This window comes from Primulina tabacum, chromosome 7 (assembly GCF_025594145.1).
Source record: "Primulina tabacum isolate GXHZ01 chromosome 7, ASM2559414v2, whole genome shotgun sequence".
In the NCBI taxonomy this organism is placed as follows: Eukaryota; Viridiplantae; Streptophyta; class Magnoliopsida; order Lamiales; family Gesneriaceae; genus Primulina; species Primulina tabacum.
Genome location: NC_134556.1, coordinates 30,703,447 through 30,720,963, shown reverse-complemented (window position 1 = coordinate 30,720,963; position 17,517 = coordinate 30,703,447). Strand labels below are relative to the sequence as shown.

Genomic DNA, 17,517 nt, shown 5'->3' with positions numbered 1-17,517 from the left:
CCATGTAAATTATGTGAAACACTTTTTTCATGAATTATTTTTTATACAACTTTAGGACCTCTTTGTCCCTAATAATTCTCATCCAAAGAATTTGTTTTGCAAAACCAGAATCCTTCATACCAAACCCTCCAGACATTTTCTTTTTCAACGTATCAATCTTCAGCATACTAGTTTCTACAATTAATAAATCATCAATATAGAGTAGTAAAATGATATAATATACATAAAACATTTTGACGTAACAACAGTGATCTATCTGACATTTCAAAATCATAACTGCTCTTAAAAGTGTCAAAACTTTTGTAACACTGTCTTTGAGCATGTTTTAAGCTGTATAGACTATTTTGATGTTTACACACAATTTTTCCTTTCTTTTTACCTCAAAATCCCATGGTTGTTGCATGTAAATTTTTTCCTCCAAGTCACAATGAATAAATGTTGTTTTAACATCCATTCGTCGAAGATAAAGATTTTCTTGTGCCACTCCAAGAATAATTCCTATTGTGGTAAGTTTAAACTCCGGGGAGAAAATTTCACCTTAATCAATTCATTTTTCTGTTGCGTATATGATTTTTTCGAGCATATCTCATCATTCGGTGATCCAAATGACCAGAAACTAAAACGGTTGAATAGAAAACTGAAATTCTATAAATCATATATCCTGCAATCCGGGTGGATTCAGATATTATCTAATTGAAAAATTGGTCACAATATCTAGATGGATGGAATTGTAACAACAATCAGCTTGATAAAACCAGTATATGGTATTTCGACCATATTTCTCAGCTATCGAGATGGTAAAATTCAAAATGAGTTACAAAGATAAAAAAATTATCTATAAATAATATTTACAAGTCAAAGTCTAAATAAGAGCTTAAAAAGATGCAAAATCACAATAAATTATTGGTTCTACTCTAAATGAAGAAAAAGTTCCAACTTGCATACACTCTAATATTTCAAGTATATATCTTTCATACAAATTCAAAATTGCATCAGTCTTTTTTATATGGAAAGTTATGAAAATGACTATAACTTTCATGTTCATAACTTTTCCAAATTGTCGAACCAAGAGATACAACTAAGAAAACTTGCTAGAAAGCTTGAACCAACAAGGTAGAATGGCCAAGTCAACCATCAACCAACAGAGTAAAATTAGCTTGGTCGCAGAAAATAACAAGTAATATGAATAGGACTGTTTTAATGTAAAAAAATAGTACAAATTTTTTCAAACTGTCGTATTTTATTTCTAGAGTTCATATTTTTCTTGGAAGCCATAAATATATACAACACTTTGAAAATCATTACAAGAGCCTTCGATCAAGATTCAAAACATGGGCAGATTAGAAAAAAAATTCTAGTTGAAAAGAGAGTAAGCCCATGAAAGTGAGATGCGAGGAACAAAATGAGAGATGAAGTTTCAAAGATAAATCTTTCACTCCAAATCAAGTTTGTAGAACTCTATTCCATGTGCAAGAATAAAAGAAAAACAAAAATTGAAGAGAAAAATCTCACACAAAATAGACATGGACTTGATACAATAGTCGAGTGATATTTTAGCATATAGATATGAAAGAATATGCAACTTTGTAAAAGTTTGGTGTAGATGGAGGGCGTATGAAGCTTTTTGCTAGGAGTTTTGGCTATAAATATGACCTTAGTAAAAATGGTTTTGTACAAATATGTCCACTAATCAAAGTCTTTCAGTTGAATCCTTCCGGAAATAGAAGAAGATGAGTATTGGACAAGTTAAGTTTTGTTGTTTTAACAGAAAGATTGATAATTTAACGTGAATATTTAAAAGAGCCTAGTCAGGCTGAATTCATAAGGGAAAACTGAATATTCAGGCATAAATATTTTTCCAAGCCAAACTGAATATTCAAGCAACTGAACTCAAGTGTACAGATTAGTGGTAGTCAACTGACTATCAAAGGTAACAGATTCACATGGTCTACTGATTATTCTATCATACTGAATCATTCAGGCATTTCGACAGACATTCTCCGAAGTTTTTCCAGAACTTTCCTTTTGAGGATTAGATCCCAACCGACAACATCAAATGAATATCCCCCGCTTCATAAAGAATTTTTAATCCTTTGAAATGTCAGATTTCATGCGCATTACCAGAGTTTACCTTTTGTCAGGAAAGACGATAACGTGGTACAATGGTTATTATATCTAGAATGACTATCCGGTTCAAAAAGTCGATCGTTGGATCTTTGCTTATAAATAGATCAGCTGTGTGAACGTTCAGACTCGACATTCTTTACACGAGCTTTGTACATTTTATATATTATGTGATCTAAGTTTTCGAAGTCTAACTGATCAAGCATACTTTGAAGCACATGCTTAGTGTTCATATCAGATCATTGAGAATCAATTGTGCAAGTGTATTTTGTTCAAAAATACCTATAACTAACAGTAAGAGTGTTATCAATCAGATTGTTTAAGTGTTGAGTTAGCTAGGAGTTTCAGTAGGCTAGAAAAAAGCCCCGCAGAAGTGGGTTGTTGCAAATTGTTTTTAATTGCCAAAACCTTTTTGTCATATCCTTTCGGAAACAAAAGAAGGAGACATAGGAGTGTTAATTCTCTGAAGTTCCATAAATTTTTTTTTTTTTGCGTATTTTTATCTCTATTTACCTAGCCTAACTATTTTTAACCTAAACGATTATATTGTTCAACCGATTCAGTGAGACTATTTTCGTGTAGTTATCTTACTGCTGGTGTGTTGAAACCCAATTGGTAAGAATTACAATTCAGTGTTTCTAATCCAACCAAATTATTGTGAGATTTTAGTGAGACTGTTTATTCACTATACTCTAATTAATCTTCCGATCCTAACAAGAAGACATAAAAGGATTTTATCTTCAAATTTTATAAACAAATTTGTGTCAATATACTTTGTCTCATTTAGTTATTGTTATTGTTTTGATAGGCATTATTTAAACATTTTATGTGCTCTCTAAAATACTAAAATATTGCGTACAAAGTGTTTGATAAAATACATCTACCAAACTGTTATTAATATTTCAACTTGCATTCTTATCAAATGATTTCCAAACTTTTTAATCGGCTTTTAGATAATTATTTTTAATGTCTTCCGTTTGGTTTAAAATCAAACTCATTATAATTTCTCGGTTCTCGCTTCATTTTTTTTAACAGTTCAAGAACGAGCTTTAGATAGTCTATTTTTTAAAGGAGTTTATTCATATTTTTTAAACAAATTTTCAATCCTAACAAAATTGTTAAACTTATTTTAGTTATTTTTATTTAATTTTTTCATTTCTTAATGTCAGGTGTATGGTTGAATTATTCTTAAAATTTATTTGAAGTATTATGTACCGATGTGTATTTTTTTGAATAAACGACGGTAAATCTGAATACGGAGTGAAGAAGATTACAATAAATTACGCCATTCAAGAATTTAGTGTTGTTGAGATTGTGAGCTTTTATTTTAAATATTTGTTTTGCGTAAGATGTTTGATTGAAACAAAACTTTTCTCATTTGGATTTATTGTAATAGTTTGATTTGATTGTTATATGAGTAGGTTATAGAAATGTTACTATACATTTGTATACAAATATTAAAAAAACTGCAATAAACGAGAAACTTTAAATCCTTGAATTATTTGATTTTTTTCCATTATAAAAGAATACAAATGAAGAGATATAATGTATAAAATAAATATAGAAAATGTTAAAATTGAAAATTTTATGATTGAAATTGTAGAGTTGAATATGAGTCAATGGAGCCAATGGCTAGTATGATTATAATAGAGATTTTAGTCTAAGAAAAATAAGGAATAATTAAGTAAGAGAAAATTAATAATAAATATAAAAGTGATTGAGAAACAATATTCTGACTTTCTTGTGCTCAAACTCTCTGAGTGGGAGAAACAATATTTCTGACTTTCTTGTGCTCAAACTCTCTCATAAACACAAAAGTATTGTGCGTAGGACTAAATATTTATCGCTTTACCAAAAGTTATTGCTGATGGTACGAAATAATTCAAATATTTTAAATCGTTCAAAAGTTCTAACACAACGTTTCGATGATCTACCAAGTAAAGACAATTATTATATAGGACCGACTGCTTACCGCTTTACCAAAAGCTGTAGCTTGTAGTAATGGTGCAACTCAAACCTTTTAAACCGCACAATAGCTCAACTACCACGGTTTGATCGCTATACCAAGCAGGGACAATTATTACACCCAACAATCTCCCTCCCAATAATTGCACTCCTTGCAATCAATGGAAATCGAACCCGTGACCTTGGCTCTGTTACCAATTGTAGGAACGAGCGCTTGCCGCTTTACCAAAAGCTATAACTGGTGGTAATGGTGCAACTCAAATATTTTAAACCGCAAACAGCTCAAGCACCACGGTTCGATCGCTCTACCAAGCAGGGGCAATTATTGCACCCAACATATTATGCCCCAACAATCACTCTCGCATTAATTGAACTTTTTATAATCAATGAGAATCGAACTCGTGATCCTGACATTGATATTAATTGTAGGACCAAACGCTTGTCTTTTACCAAAACTATAACTGGTGATAACAGTTCAACTCAAATCTTTTAAATTGTATAGAAGCTCAAACATCACGTTTCGATTACTCATCAAATAGAAACAATTATTGTACCAACAATATACATGCTATTTTGAAAATATTAGATCTATTGAAAATAAGAGTTGAAATTATTGAATGTTCAAAAGAAGAGTTTTAAATATTGAAAATTAGTGTGTGCTGATGTATGTGATGATGTATATAATGATGTATTTATTTTTGGATTATTTCCAAAGATATTATATAAATAGATATCTCAATTTGTGAAGAAAAACACAATTGAGTGGAGAAGATTTTATAAAGTGTGTAGTTTAATATATTTTGTGAGTTTGAGATTTTTACTTTTTACCATAAATTTTTATTTTTAAACACGTTATCAGAACAATACTCGAAGATTCTCCATATTTTTCCAAGCTCCAAAACACAAGAAAAAGGTAACAATATTCAAAAGTAAGAATATTTATTTTACTGTTTATTTATTTTTATTGTGTATATATTTAATATATAATATCATGTTATTATATAAAAAGAGTCTATGACACCTTATTATAATAACGTGTTGTGATTATATTATTACACTGCTTATATATTTTTATTGTGTTACTGTTTATTTATTGTATATATATTTGAATAATATCATGTTATTATATTAAAATAGTCTATGACAACTCATTATAATAACGTGATTTGATTATTTCACTGTTTATATATTTTTAATGTGTTATATAATAATTATATATATATATATATATATTTGTATAATGTCACTATATTATATAAAAGAAGTCATTGACACCTCATTATAATAATGTGATGCGATATACATAATTATCTAAATATGATTAACATTATATACATCATATTATTAACATAAAATTTACATATACATACAACTTATTTTTTAAGATTTTGTAACGGCCATAAACGGCTAGTTTTTACTCTATAAATATGATTTAAAAACATATTCAATCACTTCAAACTTACTCTCTTCCCTACAAATTTTCTTCATCAAAATTTTCGAAAAGAAGAAGATGGTTATTTCAAGATTATTTTGTATAATTATTTTGGTTATTATACTCATTAGTCTTGTATTTATCGAAGAATATCTGCCTCGCATTTTTTTACTTTAAGAATGCTTGTACTTATAATTTATCCGTTACTTTTATTGTCATATTAATAAATTTATAACTTGATTAATAAAATGTATTGTTATTTTTCTAGTACCACCATGTCAAATTTGGCAAAGCTCAATTTGTTGCGCTCGATATTACGGGAAAAAAACAATATGCCATGAACTCTCGATGTAGAAATGCATCTTGAGACATTGAGTTTAAATGAGACCATTAAAGAAAATGATATCTCATCATCATAAGAAAAAGCAAAAGCTATGATATTTTTGCGTCTACATCTTGATGAAAGATTAAAATGTGAATATCTCATTGAAAAGATTACATGGTTTTATGAAAAGGATTAAAGGAAAGATTTGAACTCATCAAGGAAGTTATACTTCCAACCGCCCGCGATGAATGGAATACGTTAAGATTCCAAGATTTTAAGAAATCAGTGATTACAATTTGGCGATGTATTGAATAATCTCGCAATTTAAATTTTGTGTACATGAGATTACGGAATCGGAAATGCTTGAAAAAATATGTTCCACTTTTCACACATCAAATATAATTCTACAACAACAATATAAAGTGCGTGGATTTACGAGATATTCTGAACTTATCACATGTCTTTTTGTGGCGGAAAATAACAACGAGCTGCTAATGAGAAATCATCAGTCCCGACCCACTGGATCAACAACATTTCCAGAAGTAAATGTTGTAAGTAAAAATGAATTTAAACCTAGAAACCAAAATCAAAGTCAAAGAAAAAGTTTTGGTCAAGGTCGAAATCGAGGTCGTGGAAGTGGTCGCGGTCGCGGATGTGGTTTTGAAATCAATCGAGATAGTAACTTCTATAACTCATCTCAAAAGAGCGTCACGAACCACTCACTAAAAAGACATCATGAGAACATGAGTGTTAATGAAAATCACTCAAAAAGATTTGAAAGTTCCTGTTTTAGATGCCGTACTCCAGGACATTGGTCTCGTATTTGTCGAGCTCCCGAGCACCTTTGTAAGCTCTATAAAGAATCTATAAAGGTAAAATAAAAAGAGACCAACTTCATTGAACACAGTGACCGTATAAGTTATTCAACTCATTTTGATGCTGCAAATTTTCTGAATTATTTCTCTGAAAATGATCAATATATTGGTAGAATAAAAATGTAAAATATTTTATTTTTCATGCGCTCATATGCTAATGTTTTATTGTATAATTACGATATGCGTTTTATTACATATGTATTGCCTGTAATTTTTTTTATTGCATATTCTTTTTGAAGTTCAAATTTGGAAAAAAGTTCATGAACAAAGCTAAACAAGAAACTTGATGGATCGGTTCGGGCACCTTTGAAGGTGCTTCAAACAAAATATTCTCAATAGTTTGGTTTTAAATCAAGCGAAAAATACCGAAAATAATCATTCGTTTTAAGAAAATTAATCGGTTTTATAACTTGTGTAACTGAATAACTGAAAATTACATGAGATCAGTTTTGGATTATATCAATTCAGTTATGGACAAAACTGAACTGACATCAGCTGAACTGATTAAATCAATTAAGAACCAAAACCAGTAGTTAAACAGCAGTAACACAAAATATGTTTATGGATGTTCGGAGAATTCAACCGCTCTTACGTCACCCCTTCTACCACCTCGGGTAGGATACATTAGAAGAATTTGATTTCTACAACACATTGTACAAACTCACTCAGCTTAGGACTTACCCTACTGCATAACTGAACTCCTAGTTTTGACTGAGGGCAGTACCTTCCAGCCAACACTTGTTTAACGTCTATGTGTCAAAGATTACATACACAAGTTTTACGTCTTTGTGAAAAACTCACTCAACTGATCTTTTAAGCTCTACCCTCTGATATATGTGAGTGATAGTGTGTGCGTGTGTGAGAACTGAACAATGAATACAACACGAAGGTGTTCTCACACACTGAGGGAAAAGGGCTTCTACACTAAGCTGATAGCACGTTGAAGTATTCCCTCACAACTGGGCTGATTGGTTCTTGTAAGCTGATAAGACTTTAAGTGTGCCATACTTCTTCACACACTCTTATTGTTATTGTATCTTCACTGATCTTCATCTTTTATTTATAGGCAGAAAGTTTGATCGTACAGTGAGACTCAATTATTGTATCTGTTTATTTTGAATCTATTTCTTGAAATATATCTGTACTTTCCGACATTCATTCTGGAACGTTTTGGCTTTACGCATTGCTGCAACGTCTATTATTGTCCTCTGGACAAAAGCTTCTCCTCAGTGTACACAACTAGATTACATTGAATAAGCTTTTCGCATTCTGCAAACTGATTGATTCCTAACTGATGTTCTGAACTGGTCAGTTGAACTGATCTTGAAGTTGTTTGATGAAATCAGTTGGCTCGTTAGATGGATTGATTTCACTGCTTCAGTTGAACCGGTCAACTGGGCTCTTCATCAGTTGGCCGGGCTTTTAAAGGTCTTCTGCTGAACTGCCTATCATCTAGAAAATCAGTTGAACTTGTATTTGATATATCAATTGATATGGTTCAATTTGGGCGATCAGTTGACTCTTTCAGTTTGCGTCTCGATAGCTTCAGTTTTGGCTCAATAACTAATCAGTTTGAATCCTGATCAGTTCTAGTTTCTGTGCACTTAGGTAAAATTATTAGAAACAAAATAATCTTGTTGACATCAAAATCAAGATTGCGAACATGAAATATTCCAACAGAACTAATCCCATTGAAGTTTGCATACCTGATAGTGGTACAACACAAACTATTCTCCAAGATTAAATATATTTCTTGGAACTAAAACTAACAAAAATAATGGTGAATACAATATCAGGTCCTATAAAATTGATAAAAGGTTGTGGTAAAACACATTTTTTGTAACCTAATGGTACAAAATTTTTAATAAATGATTCTTTGTATTCACCACAATCGAAAAGAAATTTTTTGAGTTATAATGACATATATTCTCATGGGTATGATACTCAGACAATAAATGAAAAAAATGAGAAATATATGTGTCTTACCACATATAAATCAAGAAATAAATATGTAGTTGAAAAACTGCCAATGTTCCATACTGGATTGCATTATACACATATAAGTTCAATTAATTCAAACATGGTAGTTGATAATTCTTCAATATTAATCAATTGACATGATCGATTATGACATCCTGGTTCAACAATGATGCGAAGAATTATAGAAAATACACATGGTCATCCGCTGAAAGACCAGAAGATCTTTCAAAATAATAAGTTTCAATGTAAAGCACATTCTCTTGAAAAACTTATTATAAGATCATCACCAGCTGAATCACCCATGTTTCTTGAACGTATTCAAGGTGATTTTTGTGGGCTAATTCATCCACCATGTGGACCATTTAGATATTTTATGGTATTGATCGATGCCTACAGCAGATGGTCACATGTATGTTCATTATCAACTCAGAATGTGGCATTTGCAAGATTAATTGATCAAATGATAAAATTACGGAATCAATTTCATGATGATACAATCAAGAAAATTAGACTTGATAATGCTGGTGAATTTACTTCCCAGACTTTCAATGATTATTGTATGTCAATGAGAATCACTGTTGAGCATCATGTTGCTCATGTACATACACAAAATGGATTAACTGAATCATTGATTAAACGTCTACAACTGATTGCTAGACCAAAGATTATGAAAACAAAACTCACTGTTTCTATATGAGGACATGCAATTTTACATGCTGCTGCATTAATTTGCATCAGACCAAGTGCATATCATAAATACTCCCCAATGCAACTTGCCTTTGGTAAAAAATCAGACATTTCTCATTTAGATTTTTTGGATGTATGGTATATGTGTGTTGGAACATTTCATGTTCTCAATCTTGATTTTGATATTCACAAAACTTGTTACTTTTGTTTCTAATAAATTTACCTAAGTGCGTAGAAACTGGAACTGATTAGAATTCGAACTGATCAGTTATCGAGCCAAAACTGAAGCTATTGAGACGCAAAACGCCAACTGATCGCCTAAACTGAACCAGTTCAACTGAAATATCAAAAGGCCAGTTCAACTGATTGTCCAGCTGATAGGCAGTTCAGTAGAAGATCTTCAGAAGTCCGACCAGCTGATGAAGAGCTCAACCGATGAAGAGTCCGGCTAACCAGTTCAACTGAAGCAGCGAAATCAGTCCAGCTGACGAGCTGATTTCACCGAACCAGTTCAAGATCAGTTAAACAGACCAGTTCAGAAAATCATTTAGAAATCAACCAATTTGCAGAACACGACAAGCTTATTCAATGGAATCCAGCTATGCACACTGAAGGATAATAATAGACGTCGCAGCAGTGCTTAAAACCAAAACGTTCTAGAATGGATTTCAGAAAGTACAAGAAAAATATCGAGGAACGGATTCAAACTGCAACGTTCATATTTGAAGAGTCTTGGTGTACGGTCTCATTGCCTCTATAAATACCAGAACAAGATCATCAATATATAAGTGTGTGGAAAATACACAAGTGTGTGAAGATAGAAGAGAAAAAGGGCATGCAACTGCTTAGTATAGAAGCAAAATTCTCAGTGTGTGAGAACACGAAGAAGCAAAATTCTCAGTGTGTGAGAATACTTTCGTGTTGTATTCATAGTTTAGTTCTCACACATGCACACACACAATCACTCACATATACAGAGAATTGAGCATACTGATAAGTTGAGTGAGTCTTGAACAAAGACGTTAAACTTGTGTATGTAGTATTTGACACATAGACGTTAAACACGTGTTGGCTGGAAGGTGTTGCCTTCAGTCTAGGCTAGGTGTTCAGTTAGGTAGTAGGGTAAGTCTTAAGCTGAGTGGGTTTGTAAAAAGTGTTGTATAAATCAAAATCTTCTAGTGAAACCTACCCGAGGTCGTCAAAGGGGTGGCGTTGGAGCAGTTGAAGTCTCTAAACATCCATAAACATATATTGTGTTATTAACTATTTAACTATTGTTTTAAAACTTATTTGATCAGTTCGAGCAGTTATCATTTTAGTTCTCACTATAACTGAACTGATATATGCAAGAACTTATCCTCCTTATATCAGTTAATCAGTCTACACAAGTTAAAAGCTTTCAACTGATTAACTTTCTTAACGACAGATTATTTCGAGTATTTTCATTTTGGTTAAAAACCAAACTGATCTAATTCATCGGTGTTAACATTCTTAGAACACGAGCTATTGCAGCTCATTGGGAATATTGTGTTTGAAGCACCTTCAAAGGTGCCCAAACCGATCCATCAATGTGCATATTGCACCGCCTCAACGAACAAAAATGGGACCTTAAAAAAGATCGGAATTTATATCGGTTATGATAGCCTATCAATCATTCGATAGCTTGAGCCTCAGACAGGAGACGTGTTTACAGCACGTTTTGTTGATTGTCATTTTAATGAGAAATTCTTCCCAATGTTAGGGGGAGAAAAGAAACATATCGAAAAGGAAATTACATGGTATACATCATCATTGTTACATCTGGATCCAAGAATTAAACAATGTGAAAAAGATGTACAACAAATTGTGCACTTCCAAAGAATAACAAATCAAATGTCATATGCATTTACAGACACAAAAGATGTCACTAAATCATATATACATGCTGTAAATACTCCTGCTTGAATTGAAATTCCAAAGAAACAAATTGAAGACACTCATGATGTCATTAAACGATTGAAGTGTGGAAGACCAATCGGTTCCAAGGATAAAAATCCTTGAAAAAGAAGAAGTATAGAGAAACACGATGATCACAAAATTGAAAATGATATTTCGGCAGAAATACATGATGATAAAAATGTTCTGTCAGAACCAAAAACTGACGAGAATCGTTAAATCTCTATCAATTATATTAATACTTGAAAAATATGAAACCGAAAATATATAAAAAAAATTGATGATATATTTTCTTACAATGTGGCATTTGACATCATAAATGACAATGAAGATAATGAACCAAAATTTTTTGGTGAATGTAATAATCGACATGACTGTATAAAATGGAAAGACGTCATCCAGATTGAATTGGTTTCGCTAAATAAACAGAGCGTTTTTGGACCTATAGTCCTTACACCTGAAGGTGTAAAACTTGTTGGGTACAAATGAGTTTTTATTCGAAAGTGAAATGAGAAAAATGAAATAGTAAGATATAAAGCTCGGCTTGTAGCACAATGTATTTCTCAAAGGCCTGTAATTGATTATGAAAAAACATATTATCCTGTTATGGATGCAATTATGTTTCGGTATTTGATTAGTTTGGTGGTATCTGAAAATTTAGAAATGCGTCTTATAGATATTGTCACAGCTTACTTATACGGATCACTCGATAGTAATATATATATGAAAATCCCTGAAGGATTTAAGATGCCTGAAGCACAAAGTTCACAACCAGAGAATGTTATTCTGTGAAATTGCAAAGATCATTATATGGGTTAAAGAAATCTGGCCCAATGTGATATAATCGGCTAAGTGAACACTTAATGAAAAAAAAATATGTAAACAATTCAATATGGTATTGCATTTTCATTAAGAAAAAACATCTGGATGCGTAATTATCGTTGTATATGTTGATGAATTAAACATCATTGGAACGAATAAGGATATTCAAGAAGAAGTATTGTACTTGAAGGAAAAAGTTGAAATGAAAGACCTTGAAAAAACAAAGTATTGTCTGCATTTGCAAATTGAACAAAAAGAATGTGTAATATTTGTTCACCAGTCATATTATACAGAAAAGGTCCTTAAACGTTTTAATATGGATAAATCAAATCATTTAAGTATTCAAATGGTTGTTAGATCATTAAACATAGAAAAAGATCAATTCCGTCCATGTGAAGATGATGAAGTTATTCTTGGTCCAAAAGTACCATATCTAAGTGCTATTGATGCCCTCATGTATCTTGCAAATTGTACCAGACCTGATATATCTTTTACTGTAAATTTATTGGCCAGATTTAGCTCATATCCAATAAAGAGACACTGCAACAGAATTAAAAATATATTATGTTATCTAGGAGGAACGACAGACTTGATACTTTTGTATTCAAAAGATACAATTCAAAGCATTATTGGTTATGTTGATACTGTATATTTATCTGATCCACATAAGGTACGTTCCCAAACTAGAAATGTATTTACTCGTGGAAATACTGCAATATTTTGGCGTTCACAGAAACAAACACTCGTAACAACTTCATCAATTACGCCGAGATTATTGCACTACATGAAGCAACTCGTGAATATGTGTGACTAAAATCAATGACCCAACATATCCAAATCTCAAGTTGATTATCATTTGACAAGAATCGTGTGACACCATATGAAGATAATGCTGAATGTGTTGCTAAAATTAAAGAAGGATACATAAGAAGCGACATAACTAAACATATTTCCCCTAAGTTTTTCGCATTCACACAAGAGCTTGAGAAGAATAAAGATATTGATATTTGTTATAATCAATCAAGTGAAAATTCATCAGATATCTTCACAAAGGCACTTTTTACGAGAATATTCAGAAATCATATATATAACATTGGGATGCGAAATCTACAAAATTTGTGAGGAATCGTTCGTGTTAACATGAGGGAGAGTTTACGCGACTGCACTATTTTTCCTTTACTTTGGTTTTTATTACAATGAGTTTTTCCTAGTGATGTTTTTAACGAGGCATTATAAAAACATGTAATGAAAACAATCATTGTATCTAATCATCATCACAAGGGAGAGTATTGAAAATAAGAGTTGAAATTATTGAATATTGAAAATAAGAGTTGTAAATAGTGAAAATTAGTATGTGATAATTTATGTAATCATATATTTATTTTTGGATTATTTCCAAAAAAAATTCTATAAATAGGCCTCTCAATTTATGAAGAAAAACACAACTAAGTGGAGAAAATTGTATAAAGTGTTTAATTTAATATATTTATGAGTTTGAGATTTTTACTTTCTATCATAAATTTTTACTTTAACAAGATCGAAATTATTGAAAGAATTTTTTCCTACAGCCCCTTTGTACTGTTGGAAAGGTTTCCAAATTATTTTGTTTGACTAATTATGAAGCAGGACTTTAATTTTTTTAAATTATAAATAACATAATTTTGAAGTTCCGCCTCATTTTCTTTAACTACTTTATTTATATTTACGTAATTATCTCACGAATCAATTTTATCAGATTGATCTCTCAACCGACCAAACTCATTAAAAATATTATTTTTTATATAAAAAATATATTTTTCACTGCAGAGATAAACTAAGTTGGTCCGCTTCACATATATATATCTGTAAGATCGTTTCACATGGAAATGAGTACTTTCGTTCACCACTTTACCACTTCTTTAATGTAAAACGTGGAGTGGCTGGTGGGAGAGTTTTTGTGTAATAATGGATAGAGAATAATTATAAAATAAAATATTCCGATGTCTTCTAAAAAAGTTTTTATCGATGGTCTAAAGTTTTATAAAATAGATAAAAGATAGATATCGCGTTGAAAGAATATTTTAATTTTTTTAAATTCTTTCACGATCAATGAACACCTAAATGTTTATTATTACAAATTATTTGTCTTGTCAATACTCGAATTATAATTAATGTATTTTTTTTATTTTTATTGTGCTTGTTATCATTGAAATTATTTGTTATATAATTATTCTGATATTAACATTGTTGCAATTTGAAATATGTATTATAAAAATGGTTAAATCATGTTAATATAAAAGTAAATTATATCTCATTGTATATTCATTTTAAACCTTATTTTTTTAAATGTGGAAAAAGATATTATAATCATTAATACACTTACAGTGAAAATGGAATATATATTTATTTAATATATAACTAGTCAATATCGAATATCAAATGTAAATATCTTTCTTCCATAACGTAAATCATGAAATTCGATCATATTCGAGAATCAATCTATTTTTTTTAGGAATCCCTTCTAAGATAACATGACAATAAATATTTATAGAAAATGTAATAAAAATATATGTAATTATTTATAAATATACAAAAACCTTACATAATATTATATTTTCGATTAAATAAACTTCATACTACAACTTTTCTTTCTCAGAACCCAATTTATCAAATTTTACGGCAATTATCCCAAATCTCCATTGATTTACTTGGTTTTTCATTACAATCAATGAAAAATGATTGTCAATATAGTTTTGGAACTAATCACATCAATCATAAAATTTCTTTTAAAAGTATTTTTTGTAAAAACTAAGAAGTTTCTTATATAAAAATAATATAAGTGATTTAAATTCATAAACAAGTTTTTGTTTAAATAAAAATTTATGAAAACAATCTATAATTTAAAGAATTTACTTATATGAAATGACATTAAGATTTCTAGACTTGTTAATTTACTTCCATCGTCCCTGTCCTTCAATTCGGGACACGGGATAGTTAACGAAATAATATCAATCAAACTTTGTTTTTTTCTTTTTTTAATATAACCCTCACAAGTGCCTCAAATATAGTGTGTAAAAATGGGTTGGACCCGTCGAATCGACCCGTCGAATCGAATAGGCGTGCAGAGTTGGCAATTTTTCAACTCGTCCAAATTGAAGGGAGACTCTTATCCGCTAAATATAACTAAAAATTATTCGGTCCGCTGCCAAATTAGTGAGTTGGGTTGACAATTTCCCAACATGTCTAAATTACTGGCCACCCCATCTCGCCAAAGAGTAGGTCTTTTGTAAGACGGTCTCACGAATCTTTATCTGTGAGACAAGTAACGCTACCGATATTCACAATAAAAAGTAATATTTTTTCATGGATGACCCAAATAAGAGATCCGTCTTACAAAATATTAGTTTTTTTCCATATCAAATGAGGAGTTTTGGTGGGTTCGGACCGGCCCCACTGACGGGTTGGACAACTCAACTTTCCATCCCATTGGAGCAATACACTAAATAACTCCCGACAAAGTCAATACACACAATTTTCCCGACAAGGTGTTGACGAAGAATAAAAAGAAAATTCCAACTTACCTGCAATAACGCGTCCACGATCAAGAATCGTTCAATAAAATAAGGCCAAATCCCCCAAACTTGATTCAAGCAATCACCAAATGAAGCATTCAGATCTACCATTAGAGATCATCACCGACATTCTTTCAAGACTTCCAATCCTTAACATCTTGCGTCTCAAATGCGTTTACAAGCCATGGCTCGAGTTAATCGAGTCTCCCGAGTTCGCCAAGCTCCATCTTTCTAAATCATCTCCTGGCCTCCTTGTCCATCAACTGCAGTCGTGTGAGTCAAGTTTTTTCAATTTATCCCGATTCGAAGATGAACTCGAGGTCGAATGCCACGAGCTTAACTACATTCCAGTCGCAAATTTTGATATCAAGATATTCCATGGACGTCCTTTAATAGTAAGCTCAGTTAATGGTTTCCTTTGCTTGCGTTCCAGGCTGCCTTTTGATTATCTTTACATATGCAATCCGATCACGCACGAGTATATTCGCTCCAAACACCTGAAAGGGTCTCGCGGCTGCCTTTTACAGTCGCGCACGGGTTCGGGGTAAGCACGAATGGTGGCCAATACAAGGTGGTCGTGACTTTTCAAGAGTCCGAACGCGATCCCACAGGGGTGTGTGCAAGAGATATTCCAAGGTCTGATTCCCATGTTTACACGCTTGGAACAGCTGGGACGTGGAGATGTATTGCTTCTAGCCCTCCATTACATTACCCCTGCTATTCGATCGGAGCTTCTGTAAATGGAAATCTTCATTGGTTGGTAGGAGATCTACAGGATTCCCGGGTGATATCTTGCTTGGATCTTGATAAAGAACTGTTCAGTACTTTCTCTGCTCCTCCTCTGCCAGGATACAGGTCCAAATGTTTGGCGAGCTTGGTGGTTTTGAGGAATTGCTTATCCGTATGCGACAACACTTCTGACAACGATATTGTTGTCTGGATAATGAAAGATTATGGTGCTGAGGAATCTTGGACTAGAGAATTTGTAATCAGCAAGATACCAAATCTTGCTGGTACATGCATCGATGTTGTTTCCCCTATCAAAGTGTTCGAAAATGGGGATATATTGATGACATGGGGTGATTATTACTTGTTCTATTACTCCAACAGGAATAAAACTACTTCAAGAATCGATATTTTTGAACGGGAGAACTGCTGGACTATTGAGGCAGTGCTTCATGTTCCTGCCTTGGTTTCACTCACAGGTTTTGCAAGGGAGAGCGTCAACTCATTCTGATTCTATGTATTCAAGGTTTATTTTTAGGCATAGTTGCAAAAGAATAAGATATTACTTTTTTACGATCTTGTTTTATTCGATGTTTGGCTCGAGTTATACTCTAGTTGGGAGTTAAAAATCATTCTATTATTCATGTTTTTCAGTCTACTACTATATCATATATATTCTTTATTAGCACGTCTCCCGAACCGAATATATATATTGAAGGGACATGATCTTGTTTGTATTCACTAATCTCATTTATTACTCCAAATTATTGATCCAGAGAACGATGTTAATTCTCATGTATTGTAAAACAATTTGACAATCTATTTGAATAATATATATGTAGTCATTATGTTTTCTATTTTGCAATTGTTTCAGATAAACAATCTTCCTTCATAAATTATTAAGATAGAAATATGTTTTAATTAATCATTTCACATATTATAGACATTCAGCGATAGATTCGAGATTTGTGGAGGGACAACATGAAACAAGAAGGCTCCCTCAAGTTCCTGCTTATATAATTAAGCGGGGGTTGCTGCTGTAAAGGCCCGACATTTGTGTTACACACCACTGTACATAACATGTGTTGGTATATG

General features: G+C 31.8%; 1 pseudogene; it reads left to right on the top strand.

Annotated features, from left to right (window-relative positions):
- The first annotated feature begins 15,738 nt into the window (after positions 1-15,738).
- LOC142550857 (F-box protein At3g07870-like) lies at positions 15,739-17,107 on the top strand (annotated as a pseudogene).
- The last annotated feature ends 410 nt before the right edge of the window (positions 17,108-17,517 follow it).